The sequence below is a fragment of the Erpetoichthys calabaricus genome, chromosome 8 (genome assembly GCF_900747795.2).
Source record: "Erpetoichthys calabaricus chromosome 8, fErpCal1.3, whole genome shotgun sequence".
Lineage (NCBI taxonomy): Eukaryota > Metazoa > Chordata > Cladistia > Polypteriformes > Polypteridae > Erpetoichthys > Erpetoichthys calabaricus.
In genome coordinates this window covers 139,806,500-139,824,334 of record NC_041401.2, presented here as the reverse complement: position 1 = coordinate 139,824,334, position 17,835 = coordinate 139,806,500, and positions in this window count along the sequence as shown.

The following is a 17,835-nucleotide window of genomic DNA, read 5'->3' as shown; positions in this document are numbered from 1 at the left end:
CAGACTGAATAAGGAGGCCTTTAGAGCTTGGGACTCCAAAGACAGTTGATAGGTACTGACAGGCCAACCAAAGACAGCATGGCAATGGCAGTTGCAGAAACAAATATTTGGGTGTGGGAAGAGTTCAGTTATGCCACGGAAAATGACTTTTGGTCTGTCTCAAAGCAATTCTGGTAATCTGTCATGTGTCTCAGGTGTAAGAATTAGTGCTTTGCCTATGTAGTTTATAGCAGAGATGGAGTGCTTCTGATCTCACCTAGGGATATAGTCAGGTGGTTAGTCATCTGATTAGGATCAAAATCCCTGGGGAAGGATTTTTGGGAATATCCAAGAGACCTTGGATAGATCCAGGACATGCTGGAGAAATTCTATCTGGAAACACCTTGGTACCCAACCCAACTGAGCAATGATGTCTGGTCTTCTTTGCTTAGACAGCTGCCCCCACATCCCAGATTAGCAGCAGAAAATTGGTGGATGGAACAATACTGTATACAATTATTCATAAACAATTCTCTTCTTAGAATAATAAAATACAAAAAGAAAGAAAACAAAAACATGTAGAAACATAAAATACACAGAAGACCTCAAAATACATAAACAAAAAGCCATTGAGGATGATGTGTTTGATTGGTGCTGCTTTACTCCATTCTCAGTTATTATATACTAGCAAAATCCCCGCGCTTCGCAGCGGAGAAGTAGTGTGTTAAAGAGGTTATGAAAAAGAAAAGGAAACATTTAAAAAATAACGTAATATGATTGTCAATGTAATTGTGTTGTCATTGTTATGAGTGTTGCTGTCTTTTATATATATAATATACACACACAAACACACACATAAACATATATATACATATACATATATACATATATATGCATATCTACATATACACATATCTACATATACACATATCTACATATATATATATACATATACACATCCACATATATATACATACTAGGGGGCTCCGCCCCCTGCTCGCTTCGCTCGCCAACCCCTGGTGTTGGGAATGACAAAGAGCGTGATGTATGAATGAGATATAGAATAGTGTGACGGTGTAGATGATGCAAATAGAAAGCAAACAATAAAGTGTGTGGCACAGTGTAAAGGTTTATTGGAAAATTTCTTTGTACACGCCGTTTAAGTGTAAAAGGTAATTCCAGGTCAGAACTTGTAAGGTCAATGAAGATGGTCATTATCGTGATCAGAGTCAACTTTGTCAGAGCTTAGAAAGAGTTGTGTCTCTCCAGGAAGTAATGGAATGACTTGGGTATTTATGTTTTCCACATTAATATTTTTTGGACATAATATAGTGCGTTGTGTTAAAAGGGGCATTTGGTCTAATGAGATTGCTGTTCCAAATCTCTCTGTAACTAAGTCGTCGCAGATAAAGGCTTGAGGAATTGTAATAATATGTGGCTGAAGTTCATCTGTATTGGTGAGTGTACCATCTCTCAGTTGTAATAAGCAATTGTTATGATCTGGTTCTGGACATCGTATCTTTTTTACTAACTGTATCTTTTGAAAGCAATGCCAATTGTCTGCGTATTTTAAGGTGCACTGAACAATAGCTGAGTGCATGGCATCTGGAAGAATAGCTAATCACTGTTTAAAATCTCCTCCTAATAAAAGTACCTTTCCTCCAAATCGAATATTATTATTCATAAACGTTTGTAGAAGTTTATGAATGGTGTTGAGTAAGTGACTTCATGCCATTGTACATTCATCAATAAACAACATTTTTTGAAGACGGATGTCACGTGCAGTGCCACCGTTAATGTTCATAGTGGATACCGATTTGTAGGATCTAATGCAGTTGATAAAGATTTCACTTTCAGGTACATCGTCAGTTAGAATCTTCTGTAGATATTCAGTATATGAATGTAAAGAAGGCAGTCTAATTTGACCCTTTTGACAACAACGTCTAAATGTATTACTTGTATTGCCAGTTGTTTCTTCAGGGAAGTGAACTGAATGACAATGATTGCAAATGACATTCATTAATCCGAATGAATTTTCCCGGTGTATGTTTTGCTTGTGCCGTTTGAGAGGCGCGTTGTTGCATATGTAGTATTTGGGACGTGTTGTTTTGGAGCTGTAATCGATTTGCCTGTGCTGTGTGAGACGCCCGTTGTAGCCTTCCTTGCCGTTAACGTATGTCTGAGACGGGAGGTGTTTCGTTTTGAATCCGTGCCTGTTGCGATGCAGCACTTTGATTGGTAGTTTGCGTCATGTGGATCCAGGATGTAGATTTGTGCATATTTGCGTTGTTGATTTGTTTCAGGGTGCACTGTTCCAATGCGATGCAGTATTTGTGCACATATGGGAAAGCAGCATGGGCCATTGCCTTTTGGTGGCCTGATATTTACTAAAAGCAAATGAACTATTGTAGGATCTAACGCAGTTCATAAAGTTTTTACTTTTAGGTACATCGTTAGTTAGAGGCTTTAGTTGAGCTTTGCGTTTTTGGAGTCGAGACATTTTTTCTTTTAGAAATATGGATAAGTAATAAGAAGTATTGCACTCACTGTTAATATGGAGACTTTTCTGCGGTTGAACGGTTAATAGTGCCTTATTGTAATGAGATCCACCTATGCTGCATAGCCGTCTATTTTGTTGTTTCTTTCGTGTTCGTGTGTTTGTTCCTGTTATCCTTTCCTTTTCGTTTTGTACCCGTGACCGTGTATTCATGACTTGTTTCTTTCTCAGCATCCGAAATATGGATAAGTAATAAGGAGGGTCGCAGTCACTGTTAATATGTTTCCTTTTCTGCAGTTGAACGGTTAATAGTGCTTTATTGTAAGGAGATCCACCAATGCTGACACCTGTGCTGTCTAGTGTGAAGGTGCTGACGTTCACTTTAGAATATGTGGCTTTGGGTGTGACTTCTTATGGATGTGGGGGGGGGGGGGGGGGATTGTTGAGGATTGTTGTTGCGCGAGCGTCTTCTTTCTTTTTGTGTTCCTGTGTCTTGTTGAATCCCCCTCTTTGTGTGTGTCCCGTCCCTCACTTGAAGGGTCTGTGGGGTGGTTTTGTGTTCTTTTTTTTGTGTTCCATGGGCTTGTTGAATCCCCCTCTTGGTGTGTCCCATCCGGTGCCTGTAGGGGGGGGGGGGGGGGGGGGGGGTGCCTTGCTGTTGTGCGCGAGCCTCTTTTTTTTTCGTGTGCAATGTGTTTCGTGCTTTTCCTGCGTTTGACTTTGCGCCTCATTTCTCCTTTTTGTATGTGCTCACTCCTTTTTTCTGTGGTCTTGTCCGCCACTCGCGGCCCCTCATCTGCCTTTGTCGCCCTCTTTTCTCCGCCTTTCTCCGACTCTCGCGGACTCTTTTTGCGCCTGCGCCTCTCGCGGCCCCTCATCCGCCTCTCTCGCCCTCTTTTGTCCGCCTTTCTCGGCTCCTCAGCCGACTCTCGCGGACTCTTTTTGCGCCTGCGCAGTACGTCTTTTTGCAGCTACGGCCCATGGCCGGATATGCCTGCGTCCATCATCCGGTTTAGCATTCTCGGTTAGTAATATGGATATATATACACATACATACACACACACATATACATATACACATACATACACACATACATACATACATACACACACACACACACACATATATATATATATATATATATATATATATATATATATATACACAGACACATATATATACATAAATATTTACATATCTACATATATACACATCTACATATATATACACATATATATATACATATATACATATCTACATATATATATATATCTAGACATACATACATAGATAGATTGACACATATATATACATATCTACATATATATATGTAATTGTGTCGTCATTGTTGCTGTCATATATATATATATATATATATATATATATATATATATATATAGCAAAATACCCGCGCTTCGCAGCGGAGAAGTAGTGTGTTAAAGAGGTTATGTAAACATATATATACATAAACATATATACATATATATACATATGTACATATACACATATCTACATATACATATATATACATATACACATCCATCCATCCATTTTCCAACCCGCTGAATCCGAACACAGGGTCACGGGGGTCTGCTGGAGCCAATCCCAGCCAACACAGGGCACAAGGCAGGAAACAATCCTGGGCAGGGTGCCAACCCACCGCAGTATACACATCCACATATACATATATATATATATACATATACAAATTTACATATCTACATATATATATATAGATATAAATATAGACATACATATATACATACATACATTCACATATAATGTATATATACAGTATATATATATATATATATATATATATATATATATATATATATATATATATATATATATATAAAATCTACTTATTGGCTCCTGTATTTAGGATATAGCGGGTTGGATAATGGATGGATGGACATCTGTATGCATAGCCCTATTTGCCCATTTTCGTTTTTTTTCTTTCTTCTGTAATATTTCAGTAAACCCGGAGCTTGTCAGTTCAAATCCTGGTACTGACACCACTGTGTGACCCTGAGGAAGTCACTTCAGGTGCCTGTGCTGCAAAAAACAAAAGTAATGTAAGAAATTGTACCTCAGATGTTGCAAGTTGCTGGAATTAAGGCATAAGTAAAATAGATAAATATGTATTATACACATAGGAACTATTCATTTATTTTCAGTTAAGTCATCTGCAGCAAACTTTTATAAATGAGGGTTTCTCATTTTTAGATAGTGCAAACTGTTTCTTCTTCATTGACGTTTTCTCTTGGAGAGTTTTTTTCATTTCATTGAAAATTAAAGCAGCAGCTGCCAAAATATGTAGGTTTCTTATTAATTTTTCAACATTGTGTAAAATAAATTTATAAAGTAACATAAAAGGTTTAAATACTGGTTATCCTTTTACACTAAAATATTACTAAAGAGATACAAAAAAAGTAAAATGCATATGTTCTTTTTCTTTAAGGAGATTAAATATTACTGAAGAAAGAAAAAAAAAATTAAACAGCCAAATGGGGCTATGCATACGAACTTAAAAGGTTTAAATAAAACAGAAATATATATTTTATTTTTACTTGCTTAACTTGTGGAGGGTGAATCCTGTAGCAAAGCCCTAACTTTTTTCGTGAAAGCCCGTTTCAGTCAATAAGTCTTAAAAAAAGGTGTAAAGATATTGACAATAAGCTAAGCAAACCCAGGAAGACATGGAATCGTTTAAATCAAGTATCATTACATCTTCCTTTCTTAAAGAGAAGTAAGGCAGTACTTATAAGCTTACATATTTATATATAGACATACATACATATATATATATATATCTATATCCGAAGCCGTGCAAGCACACTCTTGAGAATGCAACGTATAGTTGTACAGAAGAAAAGCAATCTTGCCTCAAATGAATGGCAACCTTTTGTAGGTCTATGAACTTAATTTAAACTTTAGGTTTACACGGTGCTTTCTTTCCGAAGTACCTGCACTCATGAATATGTCTGTATGTGTCAGTCGGTCAAATCCACGCGCTTCGCACCGGCGAAGTACCGCTTTTAAATTTTTATTAAGAAGAAAAGAAAACCTTTTTAAATTGAGGGAAAATATACTAATAACAGTTTGTTAAGGATCTGTTTTTTTGTGAAGCTGCCTTCACTCGAGTGATCACTTCGACCTGACTTGCTGGCCAACTATAAGCGTTACCTGGTAGGTAACCACCCATACAATCAGATTGTGAATCAGACTACGAATGCCGTGAATGTAATTACCCCGATCTACATGTTGTCAAATAAACGAACCACACGACGTGGCGCAATTTTAGGGGCTTTGCCTGTAGTGCTGACGTCCGAGGTTCGATTCCCGTAAGGGAGTGAAGTGAGTGGCTGGTTACCTACCAGGTAACGCTTATGGTTGGCCAGCAAGTGAGGTAACATCAGCCACGGTGCCTTCAGTTATGAGAAGCAGATCATAGAATGGTTGAAAATAGTTTACTGTCAAATAATGCAAAGAGTACGCGACACGTCTTTCCCCCTTATTCTTGGCTCATCAGGCATACACACTCACTGCACTTGCTTACGGTAATCGAACCTCGGACGTCAGCGCTAGAAGGGCTTAGCAGCGGTGAAGTATTGCTTTTAAATTTTAATTAAGAAGAAAAGAAAACCTCAGAGGTTCAATTCCCGTAAGGGAGTGCAGTGAGTGGCTGGTTACCTACCAGGTAACGCTTATGGTTGGCCAGCAAGTGAGGTAACATCAGCCACGGTGCCTTCAGTTATGAGAAGCAGATCATAGAATGGTTGAAAATAGTTTACTGTCAAATAATGCAAAGAGTACGCGACACGTCTTTCCCCCTTATTCTTGGCTCATCAGGCATACACACTCACTGCACTTGCTTACGGTAATCGAACCTCGGACGTCAGCGCTAGAAGGGCTTCGCAGCGGTGAAGTATTGCTTTTAAATTTTAATTAAGAAGAAAAGAAAACCTCAGAGGTTCGATTCCCGTAAGGGAGTGAAGTGAGTGGCTGGTTACCTACCAGGTAACGCTTATGGTTGGCCAGCAAGTGAGGTAACATCAGCCACGGTGCCTTCAGTTGTGAGAAGCAGATCATAGAATGATTGAAAATACGTGACTCCGCCTCCTCCATTAGAGTATATGGACAAAAAACAGGTTCCAGTTATGACCATTACGCATAGAATTTCGAAATGAAACCTGCCTAACTTTTGTAAGTAAGCTGTAAGGAATGAGCCTGCCAAATTTCAGCCTTCCACCTATACGGGAAGTTCGAGAATTAGTGATGAGTGAGTCAGTCAGTCAGTCAGTCAGTCAGTGAATCAGTGAGGGCTTTGCCTTTTATTAATATGTATAGATTATATTTTATTATATTATCTCTAACATCTTTGGAATGTTCTTTAGTCTTCATAATTGACAGGTTAAGTTCTATTAATGAGACATGTATCCTTGCATGACAATTGTTTTTAATCTGTGTAAGGCCAGGTTTATACTATACGCAATGTGACGCATGCTCCAGCGGATCCTGCTACACAAGCATTGTACTGTTTATTCTTGCACGCGTACTTGTTGTAAGTCTGGAAGAATCCACCAGGTGGCAGTGCGCGATATTATCACGGTAAGAACAGGTTCGGCTTCACTGTGTTGTGAATTGCCTGGAACACTCATTAAATTCCGATGACACCTTACTGCAATATCTCTGAAAAGGATGTTTAATGATTAACTCCATCAATCCAGGGATGTGTCCATTCCAGCAAGCATTGGGCCCGAGGCAGAAACAATCCCTAGACAGGGCTTCAGCTCATCACAAGGTGAATACAAGCACTCACATACACTAGCCTCATTTTAGTGTCACCAAATCTGCATATCTTTGTAAGGAAACTGGAGCACACTGTGGAAACCCAGCAGGAAAACATGTAAACTCCAGGCAGGGAACACCAGCAACGTGACTCACTGTGAGACTGCAGCGATACCGCTCCACCACTGTGTCACCCCCATGTGTGTAGTTATTAACAGTATTCATTATTTAAACAAAATTAACAATTTATCTGTAAAATGTAACATACATACTTTAATGCATTTCATCATGAAAGTGATATCAAGTATAAATCTAAGGATTGTAAATGTGCAGAGAGTTGGAATATCTTACATTTAAAGTGTTCTGTGTGGTGATCTATTGCTGTTTGCTGCTTCTGTCAGGTCATGAGGAAGCCCCAGAAAAAAAGACAGCACACAAGATGGTATGTGAGACTTTTAAAATGTATCATGTCATTACGATCGGGAATATGCGACGCTTGAATATAAAAGCAGCACGAATGCATCTGTATATCGGCATTTTGCTTCACCACATCGAACCATTCATCAAACATCGAAGCGTGCGCATCGATCCTGTAGGATCCTCAAAGCAGCTTTCTGTCACATGTAGATAGTAAACAGAGACTCTGATGTCACATTCCAACTTTTATCACACTGCGCCCCCTGCCTTCTTGTTGGTACTGCAACTCGCGCACACATCCCGTTTATTTCTGAGGACCTGCTCAGAGGATGCGTCAAATGAGTGCTGGGAACGCGTGGCAGCCATGATATGTGCATGTACGTGTTCTGAGTGTGAAGTATAAACGAGCCCTAAGCTTCCACAAAACAGGGTTTGAGTTCTTATGCAAAGAGCACATTTCCTTTTTTTTTCTTGAGATTCTTTTCCTAACATAAAGTAATGTTACATTAAAAAAAGCTAATGTTGAATTTCACTGCTTTGAAATTAAATTATAACACATTAATCAGTGAAAAACGTGTTACCCGTTAAAAATTGATCAAGTGGATTTAAAGAGTGTGTCTGTGAGTTTCAAAGAAAAGCAAGAATCCTGGAGTGGGCTGGGCTACATGTACTTAAACCTGACCGTTATAACTTATTTTGAGAGGCATTTTGGCCACTCACTAAGGTATGGTATTTTTTTAAGTTTGTGCATTCTGCCTTTTGCTATAATCTAGCCTTATGTGTGGTGAACCTTGTTTGAATGACCGTTTTGCCTCTTATAGTGTCCTGTATATTACTTGTAACATCAACCCCTGCTGGATCTTCTGTGCTAACGTTTGTGCTCTTTTTAAGTGACTGGTCATGGAGGTCTTGTTCAAGAGTGGTTACATGTGAGATACTTATTATGTTAAGGAGATTTGGAGATATGAGTTAGACAGTCAGAGAATGTTTTTATAAAAAAAATTGCAAATCACACTTAGAATAACAGCCAGAGAGCAAGCAAACAGTGTTGGAAAACCTGAGAAAAATCTGAGAATAAACATGACTGTTTAATTCAGAGATGAGATCATAAATACTGTACATAATAGGCAAAATAAAATGATTATCAAAGATTACACACAGTGAAGGAATCTCAGATTGGTACTAAGAGCCAATGAGTCTTTAAATGGTGGTCGAGTAATTTTCATTGGCAAACATATCATGAAAGGAACCAAGAAAACAGGTCCAGGTCTAAGGAGAATGTTGATGACTAATCAAAACACAACAGTTATCTTTGACAGAAGACCTTTCCCACAAGGTTACCCAATACTGTGTGTGGGTTTCAACCAGGCAGTATATGCTTTGTGGTATACTAGTCATGAAAAAGTATCAAAAAACCACAATTTTTAAAGCAATATCAGCATTATGGTGATTCAACTACCGGAATACACCTACCCTGCTCCTCGTTATGAAAAGTATAGTGCGACAAAGAGGACCTGTGTGTATGTTTGTGTCAGGAAGATCAATCAATTAGGAGATGAAGAACGGGAATGGGAAGTTATCAGTTATTTGCTTTGGTATTGTTTTGTTTCTGGTATTGAGGTGTGAAAGCTAGTATTTTGTATTAAAATCATAATTTTAGTATAGATTCAACAATATACTGTACAGTACTGTTCTAATTTGCAAGCTTCTAATTTTGACTTCACTCAAATTTTACTTAGGTTGATGGTGATATCCCAGCAGAGACTGAATCCAACACATATAATAGCTGCAGTTATACAGTCTTAATGGAAGTTTGCACCATCTCAAAGGTGCCTCTGAGCAAAAGTAAATGCCTGCAGTGGAAAATAAAGTAACATGTGAGCAGTGGATTACAGTGTATTGAATGAGCTAAGACTTGAGAGGAGCTTTGTTGATGTGGTAATCAAAATTAATGGAGTGAGGTTTCCAGCTCATAAAAATGTCCTTTGCTGCTGCAGCCCATACTTCAGGTGAGTAGAACAGTTAGGTTGTATTGTTTGTGTGAAAGAGCTTGTAAAGTTAACACTCAATAGCATATAGATAGATAGATAGATAGATAGATAGATAGATAGATAGATAGATAGATAGATAGATAGATAGATAGATAGATAGATAGATAGATAGATAGATAGATAGAACTTTATTAGTCCCCAGAGGGAAATAAAATTTAATATAGTCAGTTATAAAATGTGTCAAAATCAAAGAACCGGTTATGAAACAGAACATGACATTTCGGGTTGGTGACATACATATGTACTATATACATACTACTGTTAAGGTGAACTTGGCAGTTGCCTAGAGTAGCAAAATTTGTTAGGCAACATGTTTTATATTATTTTCTTTTACTAATGATGTTATTATTGCTGGTTATATTTAATTCATTATTTATAAATATATGATTAATTAAATATAAATATACTGTACATCCAGATCTAATTATGCAACTGTTCGACTGACAACCATCTCCCTGCTATTTTGGAATGCAGGGCAAGTGCTGCCATCTATTGGCAACAAAAAGAATTTTAAGTGAAATCTCTATGTGCAGGGCAGGTGCTGTGAATTCTCTATGTAATTAACTTAATAAGTTATAGTGTAATGAAAATTGCATAATTAGATTTGGACCACCCTATATAATATATTATATATTTAACATGATAATTCATATGCCATTGCCCTGTTACCATATACACAACATGACAGCACATTTAAGATGAATAATTAAAGTAAGAAATTACATTACAGTATCACAAGTGAATGAGAATTTTGCAACTTGTAATGATTCTTCAGTCATGCATCAAATGAACAAAAATCGGTAAAATGATTCATAGGTACAGACTCATTCACAAATCAAATGAATGTGAATCATTAGACTGATTCTCAAGTAGTGACTCATTCATAAATCAAATAAGTTGTGATTCATGAGCCAGGCGGTTCGTGCACTTGTGCTATACACACCCACCAGCGGACAGTGGCAATGAAAGGGACGATGATGATGATATAACACAGAATGTGCATGCACTTTAGTACAAATTCTGTTGAGCACCATTGAACAGATTCATTCATGCTCACTTAACAGAGTTGTACAAAAGAACAAATCAACCATACCTAGTTCTCGATTGACTTCTTCTTTAAATACATGTTGTCATAAGAAAGAGTCAAAGACATCATAAAGATTTGGGGCAGCCACCCGTATATTGTTTTCCTGGCTGCAAAAGTTTGATTAGATGTAGCATGATGTGCATAGAACAGAGTCCAGAACTGAACTGATTGCATGGAGGCAAGATGGCGGTTTTAACTGATCAAACGGGAAATTATGTCATCGGAACCGGAACTGGAAGTGATGTCTTCATGACTGGAGGGGACCTCCTCCTGGCCGGAAGTGACATCATCGCCGGTGCCGGAACAGGAAGTAATGTTTTCTTGACTAGAAGTGACGTCATTGTTGGTGCCTGAACCAAGTAGGATTTCCCGAGAATGGTCTGCAAGAGACTGAGAGAGACAATTAGCACACTCCGCCGCCCCCTGGTCTGGCGTATAATCACTATATTGTAGGCCCTTTAGCTGTTTTCCATGCGCACGTGTGTGACAATGTACAATATTAGTGTCATCTGCAACAAAGATGTTCTAATGTATTTGATACCTTTATTCTCTTATGCGAATGCCCATCTGGGCCTTGCTCTTCTTTTTATATCCTGGTTTTATCCAGTTCGCCCTCTTCTCTCACGACATCAACAGACACCTTTTTATGAAATCCGCAGTTTCTTGGCTATCTGTCACATGGAATATCCATCATTCTGCAAAAAAAAAAAAACAAACAAATCAAGAGACTGACATGTTTCTTAAGAAAGCTTTTTCATTTTGTCCATTTTTGAACCCAGAACTGAACTTTACGAATGCCTGTGCTTCTCAACCCAAGTGAACAGAGTAGCAGGTTTCAGTGGTGACAATACAATTACTAAGGTTTCTCTAATAACCAGTTAGCAAGTAATCGTGACTAATTATAAAGAATAAGCTAATGCGAGTTTACCATTAGGACACTGAAGGAATGGCTACTGAAAGTGGGACTTGCAGCCATATGTGTAAATTAAAAATCAGTAACTGAAAACAGTAATAATCCTTGGAAGTAGAACTAATGCCTTGGCTAACCAGTTTAATCTTGATAACAAAAGTTATCAATTCCTATCAAAAACATGAACATTTCTGGGTGATCCCAAACATTTGAATGCTGGTGTATGTACAAGTCTGGCAGTAATGATTCCTTTCAAAGTAAAGGGTGTGGCGGGTCACAATTTACAGCCTGATCCAGATGATCCATGTTTTTCTGTAGAACAGATGGCATTTAGTGGGATCCACTAAAGTATGTAGTTGTTAAAAAAGGACCCAAAGAATACGGCAGTGTTTCCCAACCTCGGTCCTGGGAACACACTGTGCCTGCAGCTTTTTGTTCCAACCAGATTCCTAATCAGTGACAACACCTTATAACACTGATCTCATTTAATTAGCTGTTATTTTTTCTCTTATTCTACATTCAGAAAAGCACCCAGCATGATTTTTATATTTATAAGACATTTAGAAATATTTCTAATTTTGCTGTATCTTTAAATGCTTAACTCTCTTTCGTTGATTTCATTATATTTTGCCTTTTCTCTGTGCAGTTTTCCCCCTGCGTTTGTACCTTATTAATGATTATTAAAAACAAGCAGCGCAGACACCCAGACAAACAACACTGAATAATCAAAGGCTGCAACTACTTTAGCATCAGGTCCACTAATTAGTAAATAATGGATTAATTAAACAATTAGAACACCTGGAAAAGTAGAATGAAAATCAAGATGAAAATATTGTTGAAAAGAGAAAAATGCATTATTCCCATATAACTGCTTGGTACATTTTAATATATATATTGTGACGAACGGTCGGGTCCCATGCCCGGCCGGGACGCCCCTGCTGCTTATGTTCTGGGGGAGCAACCATGGGCAGCCCAATACCTCCTCCGGGACGCTTGGTGGCAGACTCCCTGGCCGATGGTGATTCCCCAACCTCCCGCAGGGCTCCATGGGAGATGGAGTCCTCCACAGCCTGGCTGGGGCCCGGGATGGCTGCTAGGTGGGGCTGTCTGGTTTCAGCAGCCCGGCTGGATGAATCTTCAGCCCCACCCGGAAGTGCAATTAGGACCAAGTGGTCAAGCACCTGGAATGCTTCTGGGTGGGCTATAAAAAGGTCCAGCCACCACCACTCAAGGGCCAGAGTTGGGAGGAGGAGGACTAAGCTAGAGGAGGAGTGGTGGTAAAAGGAGAAGAGTGTTTTGTTGGTGTTGGTTAGTGCTGTATGGACTGCGTATTGCCTGTGGGTCACGGGGAAGACATGCGCCCACGGGTGAAGAAAAATAAAGTCTCACCAGGGTGAACTCTCGACCCAATAGGTAGTACCGCAGGTATGTTACCGCCCACTTGATGGCCAGGGCTTCTCGTTCCACCGCTGCATACCTTGTCTCACGGTCCAACAGTTTCCGGCTGAGGTATACCATCGATGCTCTGGCTCAGCACAGCACTTAGACCTGTGTCCGAAGCATCGGTCTGGAGGAGAAAAGGAAGAGAAAAATCAGGTGTTCTCAAAACAGGTGTCGTCGTGAGGGCCATCTTTAGGTCACTGAATGCTTGTTCTGTCTTGCTATTCCAGTCCACATGAAAAGGGGCCCGCTTCTTAGTCAAATCCGTCAAGGGTGCGGCCCTCTCGGAAAACCGAGGTACAAAGAGTTTGGCTCTTCCCTATCCCTCCAGGGTTTCAAGAGGTTCACATGATACACCCTCTCACTTGGTCGATGATTTGGTTGGAGCACCAAATAGTCCATGAGCCCTTTCCTCTCTTTAACCTTGTATGGGCCCTGCCAATTTGGAGTGTGAAGTGGGCACAAGCACCATTACGCGGTCTCCCGGCTGAAATTCGCGTAGGGAGGATTTCCTATTATAATTCCGGTCCTGCACTGCTTGAGCCCTAGACATGTATTCCTTTAGGAGGGGTCGGATTTTCTCTAGCCTATCACATAACTGCGCGCTATGTTCTAGGATGTTGGTGGAGGGAAGTGCCTACCCTTCCCAACCTTCTTTTAACACATCAAATATGCCCCAGTGTAGGCATCGATACAGGAGTTCAAAGGGGGAAAACCCAGTGGAGGCCTGTGGCACCTCCCGGGAAGCGAAAAGCACCAGCGGTAAAAGTTGGTCCCAGTTCCTACCGTCCACGCTGACTACCTTGCGGAGCATCTGTTTCAGGGTCTGGTTAAAGCGTTCCACCAACCCATCTGTCTGGGGATGGTAAACTGACGTCCTGAGATGCTTAATGCGGAGTAACTTGGCAACGTCCCTGAACATATCCGAAGTAAAGGGCGTACCTTGGTCCGTAAGGACTTCCTTAGGTATGCCCACTCAGGAAAAAAGACCTTCTGGTTCCCGTGTGTTATTTTTTAAATTGACAGCTCACAGAGGAACTGCTTCGGGATATCGACCGTCACCAATATATATTTATGGCCTCGTATCGAAGGTTCCAGGGGTCCTACTAGATCGACACGGATCCTTTCAAATGGCATGTCTATAACGGGGAATCGGGACGTGATCCCTTAGGGGAATCTTGACATAGCTGACAGACTGGGCAAGACCGACAGAAATGTCGGACCTCCTCATTGATCCCAGGCCAGTAAAACCGGAGTTTCACTCTCTCCACCGTTTTTTCGGCCCTGAGGTGGGCACCTAAGAGGTGGGCATGCGCTAGTTCACACACTTGCCACTGGTAGGTCAACGGGACTAAAAACAACTTCCGCACCTCGTCTTTGTGTTCTGCAACTCGATATAACAATTCATTATCTGATACAAAGTAAGGTCCTGGTGGAGTGGAATCAGTTGACAATATGTTGTCTGCGAATATGATAGCATTCCGGGCAAACTTTAGGGAATCATCGTTTCACTGTTCTCTTTTAAAGGACACTGGTGTGGAGCGAAACTGATATTCCACGCCAGCGAGCAGATCGGGGTTAGCACTGCTCTGACCCAGAACCTCCTCCGGTTGAACTTCTGGGTTGAGGCCCATTGCTAAAGAGGGCTCCCCCGTCTACGTCATCAATAGTCACCGAAGAGCACGGCGTGGGAGCAGCCGGGAAGGCCCTCTCGCCCTTCCATAATCAGACCCAGCTTAGGATTTGGAGTGGTGACAGCCTTACCACGGTTACTTTCCGACCAGTCTTATTCCAGTATAACCGGGAAGGGGGGCTTGGGCAACACAGCGACTAACATTTCTCTAGGCTTCCCTTCCCAGCTTATAAAACACCTTGCAGACCTGTACGACCTGGTCTCCCCATGTACACAAGTTACTTTCATGTTTGGAGCTCTCCACTGTCGCGACAAAACATAACGGCGAGCAACAATGGTAAAGTTACTCTCGGAATCGAATAACACCACCACTGAGTGCCCATTGATTAACACCACTTCTGTATTATTAACCGCCAGAGGCTGCGCCTGGCCTTTCAGGTACGGTGCCAAAATAGAAGCCCACTCCGCCCGCAGCCACTGGTTTCTGGTGGCCATCCTCTCGAAGATCAAGAGGTATGACTCTTTGTCGTTGCTCTCCAAGAGGGGAATAATAGGAGGAGGTGGGGGCCAGGCAGGCTCCGGCTTCACCGTCTCTGCTGCTGTCAGCTGTCTTTTGGTTTCGGCAAGCTCCACCTTCGTGGCTGCCTGGTCCAGCCTGAGGGCCTGGAGCTTGTTTGCCATTGTCGCAAGGACGCTATTCAGGTCCTGTCCTTCTGACATATTTTTTCGGACAATGTATCCTGCTGGCTACACCACTGTAGAATAAAGGACAAACGCTCATAAAGATCTGGGGTGTTTAACCCCATATAATGCAAAGCAAAAAGGGTCAAATAACTGTAACAAATCATCAGACAAAAAAGGATGGGTGGACGGACATTTTAAAGAGCCGGACCGGAAGTTAAGAATGTGGAATGCTGGGAAGGTGTGGTGGTGGATGGGTAGTAGACGTCATCAGTGGGGGACCAGAGGAGAGAAAAGGACCCGGAAGTGTTGTTCTCTTAGGTATCCGGGTAGGATTATGGCGACGGTGCTTCGTCTTTTCTACAGAGAGAGAGAGAGATTATTACCCTGCCATTGTCCCCTGGCACGACTTGTCATGATGCGCTTCGGGTCTTTAAGCTGCTCCCCATGCGCTTGTGTGTGACAAAATATATATATTGTGAATAAAGGCGCTATATAAGCGTCTGACCCGGCACAGATTCACACTGAGGCACGTGTAAATGGAACAAATCTTTTATTTTTTTCTTCACCTGTGGGGCACGTCTTCCCCATGAACCCCACAGGCAATACACAGTCCCAAGCACTTAAATACAGAGCTAACACTCTTCCCCTGTGGGGCACGTCTTCCCCGTGAACCCCACAGGTATAACACAGTCCCAAAGTACCTTGTTTTCCAAGACAGCAATCCTTCCACTGGCACAACCACTCCTCTCAGGCAACCTCGTCCTCTTCTTCCCGATTCTGGCTCTGAGTGGTGGTTGCTGGCTTCTTTTATGGCCCTCCCAGGAGTGCTCCTGGTGCTTGCTCACCTGTTCCCAATTTGGGGCCAATGACTAGACCAGCTGGGCTTAACTATCTCTGCCTCGCCCCCAGGCGGCCATCCCAGGTCCCCACAGGGTTGGGAAGAACTCCATCTCCCATGAAACCCTGCGGGAATCTGAGGCATCATCATCAACCAGGGAGGCTGCCACCAAGCGTCCCAGGGGAAGTACTGAGGAGTCCATGGCTGCTCCCCCAGAACATAAGCAGAAGGGGTGTCCTGGCTGGGCATGGACCCCGGCCGTCCTCCACAATATCTATCTCTCTCTCTCTCTCTCTCTCTCTCTCTCTCTCTCTCTCTCTCTCTCTCTCTCTCTCTCTATATATATATATATATATATATATATATATATACCCACACACGTTTATTATACATAATATTTACAAATGAAACAAACACACAACCCCAAACTCCCCCAAAGTAGAGGCCTCTTCACTATGCCTCACTCTCTTCAGGTTGTCTCTTCTCCTCTCCACCCGAGCTGTTGTCTCTCGACCTCCCGACTCCAGCCCTCGATTGGAGGGAGGCGGCCCCTTTTATAACCACCCAGATGTGCTCCAGGTGCCCCCCAACTTTTGGCACCTCCGCCGGCACTCCCCAGTGTGGCAGAAGTGCCGGTTGCGCACCCGGAAGCACTCCGGGTGTCCCTGGTCTTCTTCCCCCCAGCACTTCCGGGTGTGGTGGAAGTGCTGAGGGCCAGGGCTCCTCAGGTATTGGGGCGCCCCCTGGTGGTGACCACGGGCCCCTACAGGGGTGGGCTTCAAAGCTCTGTACCCGTGGTTCCCAAAACCACCAGGGCGGTCGCCCCCATGTGGTCTGGGGGAGGCATAAGCCCTCCTCCGGTCCACTGGGTCGTTCTGGCTGAGTACCACCCCCAGCCACCTGTGACAATATATATATTGCAGCCACAGGGGGTCCCCAGGACCGAGGTTGGGAAACAGTGGTAAAGAGTGAGAGCACTGACCTGAAAGACATGGCAAATTTAACAATTTTTAGAAGCAGTACAAATTACAGGATTTGTTTTTTTACAGTTTAGAATATGGGAACATTCACACAATTTCATCCTGAACAAATGAAATTTAGAATGCTTTTACTGATTTTAAACTCAAAACTAGATTTTGAGCAAATTCAACCAAAGGACATTGTAAATTAAGAAACCCCAACTACTAATTCATGTAGCCTAAATTTAAATTCTTACTGCCCACAAGTGTCACATGAAAGGATTCAGCCATGTTCCATTGTCCTCCTTGAGCTGTCTGCGTCATAGAGCAGCATGGCCTACAGCAGATCATATGAGTATTATGCTGTGTGTTTCTTTATCCACTACCTTTTTGATGATTCAATAGAGCTTCTATCCCCTCACCCCCTTCGGGGAATCAGACTACCCTATAATCCTTTACCTTTGGCTCAGGTTTAGCTCGAATGGATCAGAGTGAGTTATGCTATGTGAGGGTGGTGGTGTATCGTTAAGTTTTATTTTTCTTTA